The 20,083-nt window shown below is 31.2% G+C and overlaps 1 protein-coding gene across 3 annotated transcripts in view; it reads left to right on the forward strand.

The window, feature by feature from the left end:
• The window catches only part of LOC108972451 (disheveled-associated activator of morphogenesis 1), a 199,646-nt gene that overhangs the window by 168,595 nt on the left and 10,968 nt on the right, over nt 1-20,083 (forward strand). The gene's annotated exons all lie outside the window — the stretch shown is intronic.

Raw genomic sequence — 20,083 nt, forward strand, 5'->3', positions numbered from 1 at the left:
TTTTTTTTTTTCTAATAATAGTAATATTACTATATTTATATTTACTACTACTACTACTATTTTCACTGCATCTGTCTACACTAACTGCTGAAACCACAAAAAATTTATTAAATAAAACAAAATCAGCTGACGTAATAGACACAGCTCAGCTCAGCTTAGATATTTGGTCTTCTGGTCTGCGGCAACAGCTTCAAGTCAATAACCTCGTTTACTTCCTCTACTGACAGCCGCAGCTAATTGTTTGTCTGCAAAGGAAACGGCTGCTGCTGAGCATGCTTACCGGCGATCATAATAAAAATTAACTATAAGACAAAAGACACAACAGAATGGTTTTAAGCAAATAGGAAACGCGCCTTATTTGGCTATTGAAAGTACATAAAGATACAAGCATCCAAAGAAATGACCATCTATTCATACATACATATGTATATTAGGTCTCTACAATTATCATTAGTTTGTTAGGCTTGGTAAAGCTCCTAAATATCGACAATACGCTTTGAGTATAATTATCTTCACTTTTATCATTTACTTTCTGACACTATCTTGCAAATTTCACCACCTTGCCGCTTATGTTGGGACACCCACTTGCTTTAACCCAAAATGGCTTGATGAAATAGTTATCTAACACCGGCAATCTCGCCTTAAACGCGCAAAATTCGATTTCGCCTTAATTGCTAAAATATTATTAGCGTTTGATATATATTTTTCACATATTGAATACTTTTTAGGAATATCTCTGAAGCTTGTTACACTAAACCGGTATAAGTATTTAAATTTGGTTTATGAAAACTGGTTTTCGAAAACTGTGCAAAATTTGCTATAAAATGCTATTAATTAACATTTTTTTTTAAATTTCTTCTATTTATTTTTTTAACTAGTTTTAAATACGGCAAGTCTTAGTATTAGTACAAATAACCAGATTTTAGCCAACATAACATAATTCGATGCCAGCTATTTTTTAAGTTAATCCAAAATAATTTTAAATAATAATATTTTGATATAATTAAATAATTTTTTAATAATAATAATTAAACTAAATTATTAAAAAAAATTAAATTAATTTATATGAAATTAATTAAGTACACGTTAATTAACTTAATTAATATAAACTTGATTTTCAATTAATTTTATTTTCGAAGTAAAAAACTTATTAGATTGAATATTGGGATAATTAATATAATTAATTAACGAAACATTATTACAGGTATTTAATTGAAGTTGACTAATACAGTATTAAAATCTTAATTTATTTAACTAATAAATTTTAATTTATTTAATTGATATATAGTTTAAAATTATATTATATGATATGTAATAGCCTTTTCGCACAGGAGTTAATTGAACAATTAACCAGCCTTTGCTCCATTACAGCGCTAATTTAGATCGATTTAACAAATAAAACAACTACATTAATTCTTAATCGAATCGAAATCGAATTGAAAGTGGAACACTACTCTGGCAGTTGTTGTCCACACTGCTAATTTGGCTGTGTTTAACTCTGTCGGTTGTTGTGCAGGCAGTAAATTTGGTTAAGTGTATGTATTGATAAAATAGCAATCAGCTGATGAATTATATATTATTTATTATTTTATTTTTAATATTATAAAAACACAAAATGAAGAACACAAGCAAGTATAACAGCTAATCGTTAATCCAGCCTTTTGGTAATCGAGTAGCCGACAGTGCGAATGGCAAAAACTGGTTTCTCAAGCATAATCTTAATGTACTAAATTTATTTGGCTATGCGAAAAGGTTTTAATGGACAATTGTTGTATATGTAAATTATATAACATAATTATTAAAGAAGCAAAATATAATTTTCATTTAGACGCTTATAAAATTGTTTGCACCAATGCATATGCATTTAATTTGATAAATTGACTCAATTAATAGCTGTAAGAAACCCATTTATAGGTTAACTCAATTTTGGGTTTAACATGAAATTAATTTCGTATTTAGGAATGTTCATTTTGAGATTATAATAAATTCATGCAATTAAATCGTCGAGCTTTCGAGGAAGTATAAAAATTATTATAGCAAATAAGCCTTTGACTTTGTAATGAATACGAAAACATTAAAAATGCTTTAATTTTCCACATCAGAATAAATTTGTATTTAATTTAATTTCTTTTTTCAAATGATATATATTAGAATTGAATAGAAGGCTGTTACTGTATTCTTATGATGTTTATTCTAAACTAATATCTCAGATTTACACTTCACGCTTGTTATTCATGAAATTATGCATCATTCAATCCAATCAAGGAAAAAATTTAATTCCGATTAGAAACAGTTACAGTTATTAAAGTTAATCAGCGTTGATTAGTATGTAAGCTCTTGAGCGCTTAGAAAGATTATTAATGCGGGAACCCACTAACCCAGTGTGGTGAGTGAAATAAAGGAAATGAATGAATAAAGAAAATAACAGAGACCACATTGTAGCAGTCGCTTGGGGCTACGAGCGCAGCATAAGAAGGCTACAATTAGTTTTAAACCCAGCAATATTGTTTGCTAAATTTTGTACGTGATTACAAGCAAAGTATTCATTCACCTGTACGGAACAATCAATCAGCTGCTGTGTGAATGCTAATGACAGAACCGTACGGTGCGCATGAGCGTGCGTGAATTGTGAAGCGAAAATCGCAATGGGCACTTGGAAATTGGCAATCATGCGCCAGCAATATTGGCAGCGAATCAATGTCATGTCGGCATGCACACACTTATGTACATATGTATAACTATCAATGTGTGTCACTATGACAGCGCTATAAATTGCACACAATCACAGCTGATTAGGCAGCAAGTGCGTCGTAAACGATTAAGCGATTTGTGCGATTGAAAATGCTCGTATGCTGAAAAGTCAATGCAACTGACAGCAGATTAATTTTATGACGACTGGTTGGCTGTTGATAGGTTCGCAATAATAATGCAGAAGTTTTATTTTAATTATTAATAAAAAGAGCAAACTGTATGAGCGACATTGACTCAGAGTGACAGCTTACAACACTTGCAAACAACTGGTTTTGCACGCAGAAAAATAGAGCAAACACAAATTAGAGAAATAGAGTTTACAACACGTTCGTGCCGCTACTTTTTTTTTTTTTAATATTTTGATAGAAAATGAAAGTAGGCGAAAACTTTGTGTCGAGTTATGAAAGTATAACAGTTCGTTTCACTTAAGATGTAGTCAGTCGTTAACGACCTGCTTAAAAAACTTGAAAATCGTGGCTGCCGAGTGATCGCCTATGCAGACCATGTAGCGCTTATGGTCAAAATAAAGTTCCTGAGTACCGTTTACGAGTTGAGGCAGGGGTATCTTAGCGTCGTAACAAATTGGACATTCGTAAACGGTCTCGCGATAAAACCGAGATGGTTTTATTTACTAGAAGATGCAAGATCCCAGTTGCACCGCTGCCGCAAATAGGAGACATGCGTCTGCAACCAGCGGATACAGTGAAATATGGGCTCATCCTGGATAGAACGCTCTCATGGAAGCCGAATATTGAAGAGAGAGCAAAAAAGGCATTGCTTGCCTTGTACTGCTGTAGTGAAGTCATTGGCAAAATATGGAGTCTTTTACAGAAAGTGGTCCTCTGTCACTACGACACCATAGTTAAATCATTTATGTTCTATGGAGTCTTTATCTGATGGAGGGATCTAAAAAAGACTATACTTCCAAAGTAACTCGAGAGCGTTAAACGGACGGTGAGTGGTGCACTAAGGTCCATTCCAACGACATCTTGACACTAGTAAACCCTCACTCACTTTTGATCATGGAGTCGCCAAACCGAACACTGGGGCTCCTTCTCTCCCAATGTAACAGCGAGGTCGTTGTGGGTGGGATGGAAGTGTCTATATATACTAAATCAAAAGCTCATAGATTTTATGAGCAACTTTTTCGGTGCAGAAAATCAATCGGGTATACAACATTGCTTGTCGAGGACTTAGAAAATTCTGGACAGAGATCGAACTTAGTTACAGGGTAATAGTAAGAAGCAACTCTAACCACTACGCTAAGGCTTCATAAGTTCTTTCTAATAGAACTCATGACGCGATAGGCAGTGTCAAATACCCAAAGTGTTTTCTAAAGCAAAATTTTGGTCAAAAAGTATAAGTAAGAGATATATGCGATGGTGATAATAACGATTTGGGGTATCAAATAAAAGATACCTTCCACATTCTTGTTCTAAGAACCGCCCTAATATACTTACATATAGACCGCATCATTTATAAACAAAACAAAATTGCTTTGGCAAAACCAGATTTTCTTCTACAAAATTTTTTTACCAACTTTGCTACAGATGACATAGAACGTAAGCATGCAATAAAGTTTCTAAACAGACTACTACACTTTACCTTATGCGCATGCGTGACTAGCTGACTCGTTGAACGCGCGCGCGCACACATACTTGACGGCAAAAGCAGGTCAATGTGTACCACAGCTGATCTGTATGGCTTGCACACAGCTGCGGCAGAGCGAATTGCTCAGTCCTTTTACAGCTGGAGCGTGAAACTTGTTTAAGAATATTATGATACATAATTCTATATAGACACAGTCACTATGCTGGGTGGCTGCAACATCAGAATGTGGCACACCGGCAACTAGCGAAGCGTTCTACAGGCCAACCAGCCAGCCGGCAAGTTTCAAGAATGCGCCAACGCGTCTAGGCGATTATATCATTGAACTCTTCAGCGCGGCGACGACTTCGCGCGCGTAGAATTTCACTTTTCCTCATGCGGCATGAGAGCATGGCTGGCTACACGCATCTGTGGCATGACATGCGTAGATCATTTATGTATGTCAGATTACTTAGGCCATAAAGCATATTTCCAACGCGTAGTCATGTCTTTTGTGTGCGATGTACGCCCAAGATAGATATTTCCGTTGTAAATTTGTATCGCAATGCATTCTCATATTCACATTTGTACATCTCTGATCACCTTGATCTTTGGGACAATCTTAACGCGTGTCAGTTCACAGACAATTATTATTTTTTCCTTTATAGTTACGGTGCCAAATGAGGTCAGCTCTTTTTAAGACGTACTAACTATAAAGCTTGAAAACAATTTTGACGGGTTAATTGTTTTTTTTTTTTTATTAAATAATAATTATTTTGGTATTGAAGAATGACTTCTTTAGTGCGTGAGATTGTATTTGGTGATTATTTTCATTATCGCACGGTGTGAGAAAACTTCCAGAACCAGAACCACAGAAATAATGCGTTGTAGCTTATGTTATTTACATTAAGTCTTCTCGAACAAAACACAAGAAAAATGTTCTTTAGTTCATAGATCCAAAAGCAAAGGGAAAATTGTAAGGATTGGTTTAAAATGGCAGCTAAAGAGACAATCTTTTTTTCGTATTTGCATTCGAAATTCTGGGTTCTAGGCGAAGGGCTTCTAGTTCTAGGTGATAATTGCTTAGATGATAGGTAACGTTTGGAAATTGCCCTAAAAACTTTACGCGAATGAAACGGCGAGTTCGGCTATAAATAAAAGTGATCAATTTCGAGGTTCTCTTTTTTAAGGAAAAAAACTCAGAAACTTCAATTGCAAAAAGGAATGTTCATTATCATATGGCGGTTTTTTTTCGCATTTATTTATTGAAGGTTATATCTTGCAAATGTTGGGCGCGACTACATCTCAGATAATCCATTTGTTGAGTCCAATTTTCGATGAAGCTCAAACATTTCGACTAGTAACTAGCGAATGATATGCGTGATGTTTTACGCCAAGGCCTGAATCGAAGCGGGATCGTTCGCATAGACTTTAGACTGGACACACCTCTACGGGAAAAAGTCGAACTGTGTGATATCACACGATCTTGGTAGCCAATCGACCTGTCGAAAACATGAAATTGTCTGCTCGAAGTATTCTCTCAATAAATCCATTGATTAATGCGACGTGTGGCAAGTGGCGCCGTGTTTTTGAAACCAAATGTTGCCGGGATCACGGACTTCAATTTCAGGCATCAAATTGTACGTTATCAAGGCGCGATAGCGCTCACCATTGACGGTTACGTTCTCATCATTTTTAAAGAAATATGGACCTATGCTTTCACTGGCCTACAAACAACACCAAACCAATTTTCTTAAGACATAATCTTAAGAGTAGGTGGCCTGTGCTGAACTCTACAAGTTTAATAAGTTCCTTTTTGCATCTTGGTCTGTCCACCAACAACAACTACATGAAAAATTTTAACCTTTCAAAACTTTTGCTTAAAAGTTTGAAAAACAAAATATCTTCTGAGATTTTTAATTTTTTGTTTAAAATAATTTAATTTTTTTAATATATTTTATAGTAAACATTTTATTTATTTTTTTATTTTTTATAAATATTTTTTACTTTAGTTTTTTTTTTTGTATTTTTATTTTTTTTTTAATTTATTTTTTATTTGTTTTTTCTTTAATTTTTTTCAATTATTTTCTAATACTTTGAGACATAACTTAATACACATATATAGTATTCGTAAATACTAAATGTAACTCACAACTCCCTATACACCGCTTAAAAACTCTTTGAACAGTCACATTAAATGTCTGCATTGCGCATGCGCGACAACGGCTACTACAGCAAATTGGCATTGAACATATTAAGTTGGAATGTTAAGTCGAAAAAAGTGACTGAAATATGCAAAAGCATACAAAACATACACACAAGTATATAACAACAATGCAAATAAAAAATTGTACGAGTGACAAGCAGGTTAATGATTTCAGCATCTAAAAACAAAGTTTCAGCAACAACAAAAAATGGGAAAAAATAGTAGTTAAAGAAATAATTGCAAAAAATTACGCGCACATGCCACACCACTTTTATTCTTTTCGAGGCAATAAATAGCAAGAACAACAAAAGTAAGAATAACAACAACAGCAGCAACAAGAACATGAAAAACACAGTGAGCTCACGAATTAACGCGACTTTGACGGCTTTTTGTTGTTTGCTTTTGATTGACGAATGGCGCTAGCGACCGCTGCTGATTTGTAATGATTTGTTGGCTATTTAATTGACTAGATTTGGCATTTTTGATTAATCATTTGCTTTTTTTTTTCGTTGTGGTTTTTAGAGTTCCATAATTAAAGAGTTCTTCTAGAAGTGTTAGAAAATTGAAAGATCCAAACATGCTCTGCCCGACCGGTTACTTATTTTTCCTTTCATATTTGTTATTTTATCCTTCCTTCCCATTTTCCAATGGGTTTCATCACACCATGAATTTCTTTTAATTTTTACCATTTTCACAGGTTTAGTATTTTGGTAAAAATTTTTAAACATTTTCGTAGGATTTCAAATAATTATATTCTAGTAAAACTTCGAAGTATATTATGCCAAATCGCCCAAAATGACTATTAGATTATTTTAAAAGTATACCAATACCGAGCGCCAGTCTTTATTGACCCCCGCGAAGTGAACTCTTCTTGCTCCTTCTGCTATTACTTCATGGAGAATCTTGGGGTTTACAGCGATGATTTTGACAAAAATGTACATATTTAAATAGTATAGCGCACATACACTTCGCTTTCCAATAACACCATACAAATTTCTCAACTGTAGTCAAATTCGGAGATCCGTCTGGTCGATCAATATATAGATAAAAAGTTCAAGTTCAACAAGTTTTAGTCTTCGAAATAACATAATTTTGCTTCTTAATATCTCCAGGCAATGTGAAACAACTGAACAGCTATTATATATATGTATACAGACGGAAAAATTAAATAAAACGAGATATTGCTTGTACTCCTAACAGTAGACAATTACAAAATTATATAGAAAAGCCTACTAAAAACACTTTCGTATTGTTGTCGTGTTCGAACTTTTACCAAAACTCTTGAAGGCTTTTTTAGACGTACTCGTATGTCATGACTACACTCTAATAAAAAAGTGACATTAAGTAATAACTTATGAGTGACTATGACGCCTAAAGGTAGGCAATCCAAAGTTTATATTTCCAATAATACTTACTCTAAATTTTTATGGTATTGTTATCGAAGTACTATTTATTGATTAAATACATTCTACCGTTTTTCATTTTCGACAAAACATTCTAAATCATTTACAGAGTTGCAAAGATTAGTCGGTTCTGTACTCCACAATGCTTCTGGTTAAGTAAATGGCTAAAGAAACAGGTCCTAATGTAGGCAATGCCTCAAGTATCTGCCCATTCTACTTTAGCGGTCAAATCATCTTCATCGTTAACTGAATATATACATATGTTAAAGCACAAATATTATTAACTAAATTATATTTATTATTGCTAGAGCTCCGCGACTTTCTAGAACTAAGCTTAGCAGCTTTAAGTTAAAGATGTTCAAAAAACTTTTGCACTGTTTTCGCTAAATTTTTAGGATTCTTTAATCTAATAATTTCGATAACTTCGCTAAAACTTACAATCCCATAAATATTTTAATTGACATTTTCAAATAGTTGCACAAATATACTTTCAATTGTACAGTTTCTCAAGCTCATGGTACCCATATAATAGTAATGCGCTCATGAATTTATTAATTTAAATTTTAAATATGTGGCAACTACAAAAAATTTAAACTATAAGCTGAGCTCCTTGTAATACTTTGCAACACTCTTCGAACCAATATTCTCAATTGTATACTTTTTTAACCCCATGATTTCAGAATTTTTGTTATATTTAATTGTATTAACAGGTGGCAACACTCTTAAAAAAATATTTTCAACTTTCAGCTTTTCTAAATGTTTTCATTTTCATGCCTACTCTTTATCTTAATAATTTCACTCCACCAAAATTACTAACCAGGTGGCAACCTTCTTAAAAAATAGTTTTAAACAAAAGCTGACGCAAACATTTCAATTTTGATTTCCACATTGTTATAAGCTCTTTAGTTAAAACTTTTTTAAACATTTATATTTATTAACAGGTGGCAACTTTACTACTAGATACCATTATTCGAAAACTTCCCTATACATTACAATTTGGATTTCCACATTGTCATTTCGTTAAAATAAAAAATATTATTAAATTTAAATAGGTGGCAACCTTCCTTGGAAAATAGTTTTAAACTAAAGCTTTCGTAAAGATTTTTATTGTCATTTTCACAATGTTGTAATTCCTAAAAACTAAAAATATTTATTGAATTTAAATTTACTAACACGTGGCAACATTTTTATAAACATATTTTTAAACTGCAGCTGCCAAAAAAGTTTAAATTTTGTGTTCCATATTGTCATATTCCTTTATCTAAAACCATTCACTTCATTTCAATTCACTGATAGGTGGCAACACTGCTAGAAAAATATTTTTGAACTGAATTTTCAGTTTTGATTTCCACATTGTTATAAGCTCTCCAACTAAAAATCTTTATTTTATCTAAAGTTCTCAAAAGGTGGCAACCTCTGCAAAAAAATTATTTCAATACAAGATTTTAGCAAATATCTTAACTTTATACTATTTTGCTTTAAGTTTTCAATTATGTTTCTTTAAATTTTTCAGCTGGCAACTTCCAAAATTTTTTCTTATTTATTTGTTGAATTTTCTTCTTTGCGCTTAAAAATTCCACCAAAATGTGAAGTAAACTGCAAGAAAAAGTTTTATTTGCATAGTTTACTGAAAGCTAAATTATTTTCATCATCGTATTTGCTTTTCTGTTACACCTCACTGCAATGCCGTTACGCCGCTGTCAATGTTGACAGATGCGCTCGCTGGCGCTGTTGTTGACGAGCCGACTTTTATGTGTCACTTTTGCTAGCGTGCGGAAGCAGCCACGGCAAGCTAACCGGCGCCAGGCGAGTTTTTTGTTGATTTCTTTCACATGTTGTTGTCATAGTGCTAAATCAACATCTGAAAAGTGGGTAAAGATGCGCTTAAACTCACTTTTCATTAGTCGTCAACGAGTTTTTTGTTTGTCATACCGATTTGCAGCCTGCAGCTTGCAGCGTGTGTGCGCAGTTTCTACCTTTCCCCCTCTCTTTCTAACGCTTGTGCATCTTTCCTGTCAATCGCTGTGATTTTCATGCTGCATTTTCACCGTTTTTTTCCACCAACTGCCCTCTTTCATTTACAAAGCGTGACTGGTAATATTTCAGCCATCATTATGACTACACTTGATTGTTGTGGAGACTCTTTGCCGTTGTTGTTGTTTGCCTTATTTACTTATTTTAGATATTTTGTGATTTTTACTGCACTTTGCAGCAGAAAAAAAAAACCGAAAAAGTTGCGCATTAAGTGCTCAATGTTGTTGCCTTAGTTTTTGTTGCTTCTGCTGTCATTTTTCGTCGTTGTTTGATCGCTATTTTGCGGCAATTGTTGCATGTGCTGGCGTGTGGCGCATGTGGCATGCGGAAAAACTTGTTCCCCAACTACTGAACTAAGTATTATCCATGGCATAGCTACTGAGAGACATACCAACAAATACATAATATATATGCATGTATATACATATATGTATGTATGTCTATATATGCATGTGTCTCTTTGTATGGAATTAGCATGCTGTCATTCATTTTACCGCTAACTTCTACTACTTTTCGCGCTGCGCTCAAGCACATACCTTCATTTGTTGCATTATTGTTGTTGTTAGCATTTTTTAAAGGGCACACAAATGTTTGCATGCATGCACCCAATACCAGAAATCCAGTCACGCCAAGCAGACAACTTGCCGACCACTTTGTTGGCGACTGGTTTCACTTTTATTGCACCGCTTCGCAATGTCGTCTCAAATGCCACACACTCGGTGGCTGGTTGATGCTTGTCACCAGCAGGCATGCAACACGCTATGAATTGGTATTCAGTGACTATAGTCGTACGAGCGCAACACCTGATCCACCTTCGTCGTCAACGAAACGAGTGACACAAAAAAACTGTTTACAAACATACATAAATAACTGAAGCGCGCCTTGAAAAGGTGTAGGAGGCTTGGTCGCAGCATTTTGTCGCTGGAGAAGCTTTCAGTTTTACTAATTTGCTATAAATTATGTGCGGCTTATTTAAGTATAAAAAATTTATAAAAAATACTAAACTAATTGCTCGGAAAATTACTAAATTTGTATAATAACTAAAATCTTCATATGCATATTATCCAGGAAATACATATTCAAGACTTTTGATTAAAAACAATGGTTACTGTAAGGACATTTAAGCTTTAATTTAACGTATTTTATAGAAAATAAGAAGTCTACACTACATTTTATTGTTAAAATTTAGCTTATATAAAACCAAAATAAGTAATTTAGACTGATAGGTTTAAAACTGTTATTAAAATTTGTATAAAATAAAAAGTCTACAAAGTCTCCACTCAATTTTTTTATTACAATTTAACTTATACACAAGCAAAATTATTAATTTAGACTCACTGAGTAATATCTGTTATTAAAATTTGTGGAAAATAAAATTTTTTTTCTAAATTTCACTGTTACAATTCCATAAAAATAGAAGCAAAATTCTTAATTGAGACTTATAAGTTAAAAACTATTATTAAAATTAGTTTTTTTTCACTTGAGACAGTTGTAAAATGTCTACAAACTAATAGAAAAACGGATTTTTCTTTAACGAGGCATTATTGCATGTTTGCTAGTTTTAATTTGTAATGAAATTATATTTTATTTTAGTTTCATAAAAGTCTACAAAGTCTCCACACCACTTCATTGCTTCAATTCGACTTAAATATCAGCCATATTAAGACCCACAGACTTAAAATAAAGAAATATAAAACTTTTGCTCTACACATTTTCAAACATACAAAATTTCTTAACAAAAAAAAATTGTTAAAGGATAATTCTCCAAAGATAAAATTTGCTATATTTTTATAATTATTTTAGTATATATTTAAAACTCATAAATAATGTTGTGAACAAAAAGTTTACAATTTCTTTAAAGTATTTTTTCTCTATTTATGTCTGCAGCAGTTTATTAATTTTGTTATTATTATTTTTTATTTTTATTTTTTGCTTTTGTCATATCAGTTATTTATTTTTTGTGCACATTTTTTCTTAATTTTTGTAACTCGGTAAAATTTCCAATATACATATTTTGTTTATTTTGCTCCCAACAGCATAAAATATCTTTTATAAATTTCTACAAACTTTCCACTACTCTCCAAAAATGGAAAATATGTCAATTGTTTAAGATTTTTCACAACAATAGCTAAATTTGCTTTCAAAAAGTATAAAATACCTCAAATAAAGTTCTACAAACTCTCCACTACTCTAAAAAAAGAATTGCAAGTATGCCAAATTAAAAAAAAAACAGTAACTCTACAGAAGTTTCCAAGAAAAAAATTTTGTTTGTTTTGCTTTAAAACACCCAAAAATATATATAAATATATATATATAATATATATATATATAAATATATATTTTGAAATTGTAAAAACTCTCCACTGCTGTCCAAAAATAGAAGTTATAGAAATAACGTTCAGTGCAAATAAATAATGTATACTTATATTATACATATGTATAAACAGTTATGTACCCCACATCCTCTAAATTCTTTAAAAATTTGATATTTCGTGTATACAATTATATTATTATCAATAAATCAAACCAGGTGTTGCACACATGCAGGAGTCTACATACAAGTGCAATCATTACAATGCCCGAAAATGGTTTGCAACCCGAAAATATGCGCAGCACTTCAGTAAACCTCCAGCCTTTGTATAACCATTAGACGCTCGTTACTCCTTCGCTTTGGGTGGCTAATCTTGCCTTAAGTATCTGACTACGTTTTGGTTCATAAAGCAGCATTTAGCAACTGCTTACCGCTGCTACACAGTAATCGAAGTAGCTTCGAACAAAACTGTTGCAACATTGCAATATTTCTCCTTTTCTTTCCACACTCGTTTTCATTGTGGCAATTCGCGCCGACTGCTGTCACGGCTGACTTATGTACACAACATACATAAAAATAAAGTCCGCTGGCCCGGCTCGTGCCACCGTCATCACCGCCAGCGGTCAATTAGCGTACTTTAGTTGATTGTCTTTTTGCCGCATAGCAATTGCGCCACCGCAAATCACTAATGTTGCATGCATAACAATATGTGCAGTTATGTAGATATGTGTACATAACATATTTTCGGCAACGATTTTGGCCCAAAAGTAACAAACTTGTGAGTTAACAACACGCGCACGATTTTTTCCCTACTCAACACCTGAAGTTGACAGGTATATATGTGTGTGTGTAGCAAAAACATTTGGCAATACGTCAGAGCCTGGTATGCCGGAAAGTTGCTTTCGATTATGCCGGCGATTAAGACCTTTTTAAAGCTGTGCAAAAAAAATTTAGCTAAAAGCAAAAACAAATTATTCATTGGTTGTTGTGTGGGATGCAAATGAACGGGGCTTTACTTAATCACAATTCCTAAAGTACATGGAAGAAGTACGCAGCGAAAAGAGTGCTAATTCGCCTGACTAATTGTTGGACATTTTTTATTTACGCAGAAAGGCGAAGATAAATAATTGAGACTAAAATATGAATGAATTACTTAAGCAGTGAAAACAAGGTGGCTTGATTTCACGATTTAGTAAAATGTTTGAATTTTTGACGAAAATGTAAATCCTTATATACATATTTAAACGTATAAAGTCTGAAAATTTTTAAATATATCGAAAATAATGTCTAAAATTTTGTTCTTGCAAAAATTTCGAAAGTCTTCAAACTTTCCAAAACGCTGCAGAAAAATAATTCACTATTATATTCCATAAATTTATTTAAAGTATTGTCTAAAACCACATTTTTCGCAGGAATTCCGAAAGTCTACAAACTCTCCAAAAAGCTTTAATGCTTTTAAAAGTAAATAAATCACAATTTTAAAAAATCCCTGAAGCCTCAAAGGCTCTTACTCATATTAGGTGGCGAAGATTCGAAAGTCTACAAAGCGAACAAAATGTCCTAACACTTTAAAATATAACTGAAAAAACTATTTCTTTATAGTTAGGTCTTATTTATTCTTTGTCGAAATTTACGAAAGTCTACAAAACCTACAAAATACTTTATCTTTAAAAAATATATATGTACATCATTATTAAACATCTGTTTAGCCTCATAAATTTTCTCATACACAGTTTTTTTTTAAGTTTTATAAGTTATTTTTTCAAAACCCTATTTTGATCATGTACTTATAAAAATGTAATAAATATAGACAAAATAAACCATTCTTTGAATTAGTTTCGTTTTGCCAACTTTTGTTTTTTAATTTGTTAAGAATTGCAAATAAATTTGAATGTCTAGAAAGTCTTCACAAAAATTAAAGTATAGCTAGCAAAGAATTCAATATTCTTAGTTTTCAAGCAAACCTCTATTTTTTGTACTTTTATATTTTTTATATCTACGAAATATATTTAAAAAAATTGGATTGTGATTGGAAAAATTGCACTTTAGCTCAAGCTTTTTTAAGCATAGATGTGGGTATACATATATGTATGTATTTATTTTAATTTTTATTTTCAATAAATTCTTTCTGCAAATTGTTTCGTAGTTTTGATAAAAGTAACAACTTTGCAAAGTCTCCAACATAAATATATCGTGTATTTTGCATTCAAACAGCATAAAATATCTTTTATAGAATTCTACAAACTCTCCACTACTCTCCAAAAATGGAAAACATGTGAAATTTTACAAATTTTTTAAAACAGTAACTCTACAGAAGTTTAGCTCAAGTTACTTTTAATCGTAGATGTGCATATACATATATTTTTTTCATTTTTTTTTTTTTTTTTTTTTTTTTTTTTTTTTTTTTTTTTTTTTTTTTTTTTTTTTTTTTTTTTTTTTTTTTTTTTTTTTTTGGAAAACATACTTTCAGATCATATTTGTAACTTTTTCTACAATACAAGTACTAAAAAATTGTCTCACATATTCTTATATCTCCTATTTAAGTACACATGTATATTTATGAAGTATGTAACCAACCAGGTTAGCCCACTATACGGACCTTAATTTCGCCAATAAAAGTGAGCGCTTTCGAAACTCTAATGCAAATGAACCGTCCTCATGATTAGGTGCAAATATTTGTCAGTCGCGAAAAAATTGTTTCACTTTTACATAACTTTTTGTAATTGTCAATATTTTTGCATTTAACAACAACACACATTAGGTACTTGAAGTCTTCACAACCTGCATATTCATGTTTGTAACGTAAACGACAAATGGACATATTATTACATTGTGAGTGGCTGTAAAAAATTTTGTAAGATGGGTAACAGAGCATGACTAATGCATTATGCGATGGCTATGTCCACGATCATGCACGTGAGGGCCTACGCCACACATGACAAGTGGTTACAGCCATTTCTTCGCAATAAAAATTGACCGCAGCGACAGGAAATTGAAGTTTTTTTAATCTCTGTTTTATACATTTCTGCATGCAAAAACATATGTATCTATAAGTAGTGAAAGTAACTGTTTCCACTTTTATAAATGTCTGGCTTTTGGGTGGCTGCATTATTGAAGTTATGCCGCATCAAAAGCAAATGTGCGCGCTTAAAACAATGACCATCACGCCGGCTGTCAATGGAATGCCGGCTAAAAGATGGCTTGAGAAAACGCAAAAAATGATAGTCGTAAATAGCAGAAAGAGCGATAAAAATTATTTATGTGTTTTTAAAGTAATTTCAAGAGTTTTATGCAATGTGTGATGGCCAAATGGCAATTGAACGGAGGGTAGTGAAGAGCTTGAATAAGCGACAGTAAAGTTACTTCGTAAAGAAAATGTTACACAGCAGATAAGGGCTTGTTTACATAGAAACCTTTCCCTCTCAATTAAAAAGCCTACAAATATTATTATAACTAAAATCATAGTGACAAAAATATTAGAAAACATATACAATGACAATTGAATCATTTTGGAGAGTAGCGTAGACTTTTACATTTGCTACGAATTAAATAAGTTCGTTAGTATTATTAATAAGAAAACACGCTGAGTACATGCCCGTAATTTTGGAAAGTTTGGAGACTTTGTGGAATTTTTTTTTACTAAAAGTACAAAAGTAAAAAAAAAAAACAAAAAAAAGTAAAAAATCATATCGGTAGTATTATTAATAAGAGGACATCCTAAGTACACGCCTACAATTTTAGAACATTTGGAGACTTTGTAGACTTTTTTTTATAAAACAAAAAACATAATAGTATAATATTAGACACATTTGTAAATTTAATAAATTACACAGCTAATTTTTTGTTGTTTGGAGAGTTTTGAAAAATAGTTGTTGTGCTAGTATAATAAAAGCAATTATTTGCAAAATCAATGGTTTGCTGTAAGAAGCATATTTGTATAGCACTACTAATGTAGTGCTAATAAATAGATATAACTAATATAAACAGTAATGATGTATAGAAACAACTAATCAAATGTACATATGTACATATGTAATTCTAAAACGGTCATAAAATATTACAGATCAATATAAATCACAAGTGATGTGACAATCACACACATACAGCACTAATTAGATGCAATTGTCATTTGATAATTAATAGCTTTGCAACCAAATATGGTTGCAATAAATTGAAATATTAACACTGCACATACTTAAGGTTTTCGATTTAAGCAAACAACTGCTGCTATAAGCAACCACTTTCGCTTTCAAACTCAAGCATAAGACAAATAAAAAATCTAAAAATACTTAAGGAAAACCAGCAATTAATGAGCTGTAATAAAACGATTAATAAACGTAACAAACGGTGTTCTAATAACAGTGGGAGTAAATGGCAAATAACCACAACAAAATTATTGTTAGATATGACGTCATTGTGTGTTGTTTGAGTGCGTGTAGGTTGTGGACGCTGTGGCATACCGAATATTGAAACCTTGCAAATTTCAATTTATTATTAGATTTTAAATTTAACTAGTAGAGAGTTTGAGTTAGGTCTCAAAAATAGGGAATCCGCTGAATTATTGATTCACTCAGAAAAGTAATTCTTTAGGGCAAACATTTTTTACATGCTGCTACATTTAAAAATATATTATAGAAATAAAATAATTTTATTTATATAAAGCAAATGTGGTTTTGGAGACTTTTATCCATTTTATGTAATATGATATGTTTTATTTAAAGTAATAGGTTAAGTATATATAATACAGATTATCTTTATTCTAACTACAGCATTACTTAATAAAATATGAAAGTATAGAAGATGGAAAGTTTGTAGACTTTTTAATTTTGTTTTGTGAGAGCTAAAAATGTACGAAAATCTTTAATTTATCAAGATATTTTGAAAAGATTTAAATTTTAAGGTAGTGGAGAGTTTGTAGACTTTTTAATGTTTTGGTGGAGAATTTATAGACTGTTTTATTTCTTTAAATCCTTGGCTAAAAAATGTTTTTACAATGTTTTAAAGAGATTGTGTTTTACACTTTTAGGTAGTGGAGAGTTGTAGACTTCTTTAATTTTGTTATTTTAACTACGAAAAATGTATGAAAAATTTGCACTTATCAAGTTGCTTTCAAAAATTTTAAATGTTATATTTTAAGCCAGTGGAGAGTTTAGAGAGTTTTAATTTTTTATCTTTTATTGTTGAAAAGATTTGATAAATGTTAGTATTTGGACATATGTATATAGTTATATAATAACTTTGAAAACGAATGTAGACTTTTGCAGAATATTTTTTGATTTTTTTTTTTTCAATAAAAATTCTACGTAATAAGTTTGTTAAGACTTTTCATAGCATTTAGCCTAAAAGAAGTTATAAATTCTAAATATGAGAACTAGTTGTAGTTCTGGTAAACTGTTTCCATAGTTTCATAATCTGTCATTAGGCATTTATATATATATAGCTACAAATATCAATTAAAATGCATTAAGTTGTACCACTTATGTGAGTATATACATATGTAGCTGAAAGCCAGCACATATTTCATATATTCAAATAAACCGACACTTGACGCCTCCACAAGGCAAGCCCACCTGTTGCATAAAATATTTATTTACGAGCACTGTATCGACACAGGGCTTATACGTACATACATATGTACATGCAATTGCATAACAACTCGTGCACTATTCTTACATTCTTACATTCTTACGTTCACAGGTACTCCTTCGACATTTAAGTTTATAGATTTCTCATTCTTGAACTTTAATTTGCATAGACATTTATCAAAATGGAAGAAGTAGAAGCATTTGATGAAGCATTTCGCTTCCACAATGGCGCGGTTTATTTGCTCCACTTGCAATTTATGCATTCGGTAAGAATGGTGAACTATTTATATGGGTATAGCCATTTAATTCCTTTCTCGTAAATATACATACACATGTACCAGCAACATTTACAATTGTTTATGTTTATTAGAATTTTTTCTTTAACTGCAATGCATTGGCACATTGACATTCAACTCGCGTGAAAAAAAGAAGAGGAAGAACCGGTTGCTGTCATGCCTTACTTGGGTTAACTTAAGCCACTAGCATAGTCTGACATACATGTAGATATGCACATTTACAGTTGAAGGCCACTGCTGCTAAAGGCAGTAGTATTGAGATTGCGCAGCGCTTTTTTGGCATATTTAATTGGGAAAATGCTCAAAATTAAAATATTCTTCACATATCAAAGAACAAAAATTAGTCATGAGCAAGAATATTGTTGCACATTTAGAAATTATTTTGATGAAGTACCATAAAAAACGCTAATTTTTTTACTTATCTAAACCTCAAAAAGTGTTTTAGCATTTTACTTTTTTTGGAGACTTTTCCAAATTAATTTTTACTTATGCCGATGCACCTAAATATGTAATTAATACAGATTAAAGTTTAAAAATATGTTTTATACGTAACTTATTGTAAATGTAGACTTTAAGGAATCTTGTAACTTAATGTTAACCTATTTAAATTCATTGTAGAATTTTGAGACTTTTTAAAAATCAGATGTGATTAATTTCAATGAATTTAAAATTATAATTTCAACTCATTTAAATTTAAGAGTCAACTTTATATGTACGTCACGGAGTTTCAGTATAGATTTTGGAGACTTTTAGATAATAATTTTTATTTTTTAATTAACTTTATTATATAGTTTTAACCTAATTGGGCTCAAAAGTCAATTTCATACGCAAGGATGTATGAGTATAAATTTTGGAGACTTTTGAAAAATCAGCTACTTTGAAAAATTAATTTTTACTTACTTTAACTCACTGCGAAGTATAACTTGAGCTTCATTAGCTTTCATATTTTATAAGTAACTGATAATGACTGTAGATTTTTCAAAAATGAATTATTTTTAGTTTTTACTTAAAAGTGAATATGTTCACCTTCAAATAAATCTTATTTTATTTATTTTTCATCATTTTATTAGTGGAATGAACTTGAATACGTAAATATACATACATACATATTTAGATATATGTACATATAGAATCTTTGAAAGGAAAACAATTTTATTGAATTTTTAGCTTTATTCGCTATACCGTTAAAAATTTCATTTTATTTATAGACTTGTTTGCAAGTGTAGAGTTTATAGACCTTAGAGATTTCTTAAAAACCTTAAATATTGGAACAGGGTAATTCAGAAATAATTCGATGTAATAGAAAGACACAATTTGGAGACTTTTTAGTGTCCCCCATTTATAAATAGCAACGCAGCAGGTTGAACCTTTTTCTGAAAAATGGTTATCAAGGCAAACAATTACTTTTCAAAAAAATAAATAATATATATAACGAAAAACCAAATTACTTATTAAAAAATCATCTCTACACTTCAGTGTAGAGTTTTTAGATACCAACAAAAATTACAATTTATTAAGGCTCTCATCATTTCTTCATTCACAAATTATTCACAAATATATTTTTTTTTTACTTTGTTGTAAATTTAGAGTTTGGAGACTTTTGCATATACTTATTTTTTTGGCTAAAAAAACATAAATCAGATTTTGTAGTACACTTTGAAGTGATTTTAATGTAGACTTTGTGTATGTTTTATTTTGTGTAAAAATAATTTCTAAAAAATCAACTCTACACTTCAGCGCAGAATTTTTTACTGTTACGAATGACAATTACATTAAGGCGCTTATTATTTCCAAATTGTCAATTTATTAACAAAATTTTAATTTTGGTTTAATTGGCTGTAAATGTGGAATTTGGAGACTTTTCAATATAGCTTATTTTAAGCTAAAGGTTTACTTGAGTAGAAATATAC

This window comes from Bactrocera latifrons, unplaced genomic scaffold (genome assembly GCF_001853355.1).
Source record: "Bactrocera latifrons isolate USDA-ARS-PBARC rearing strain unplaced genomic scaffold, ASM185335v1 scaffold_4, whole genome shotgun sequence".
NCBI lineage: Eukaryota > Metazoa > Arthropoda > Insecta > Diptera > Tephritidae > Bactrocera > Bactrocera latifrons.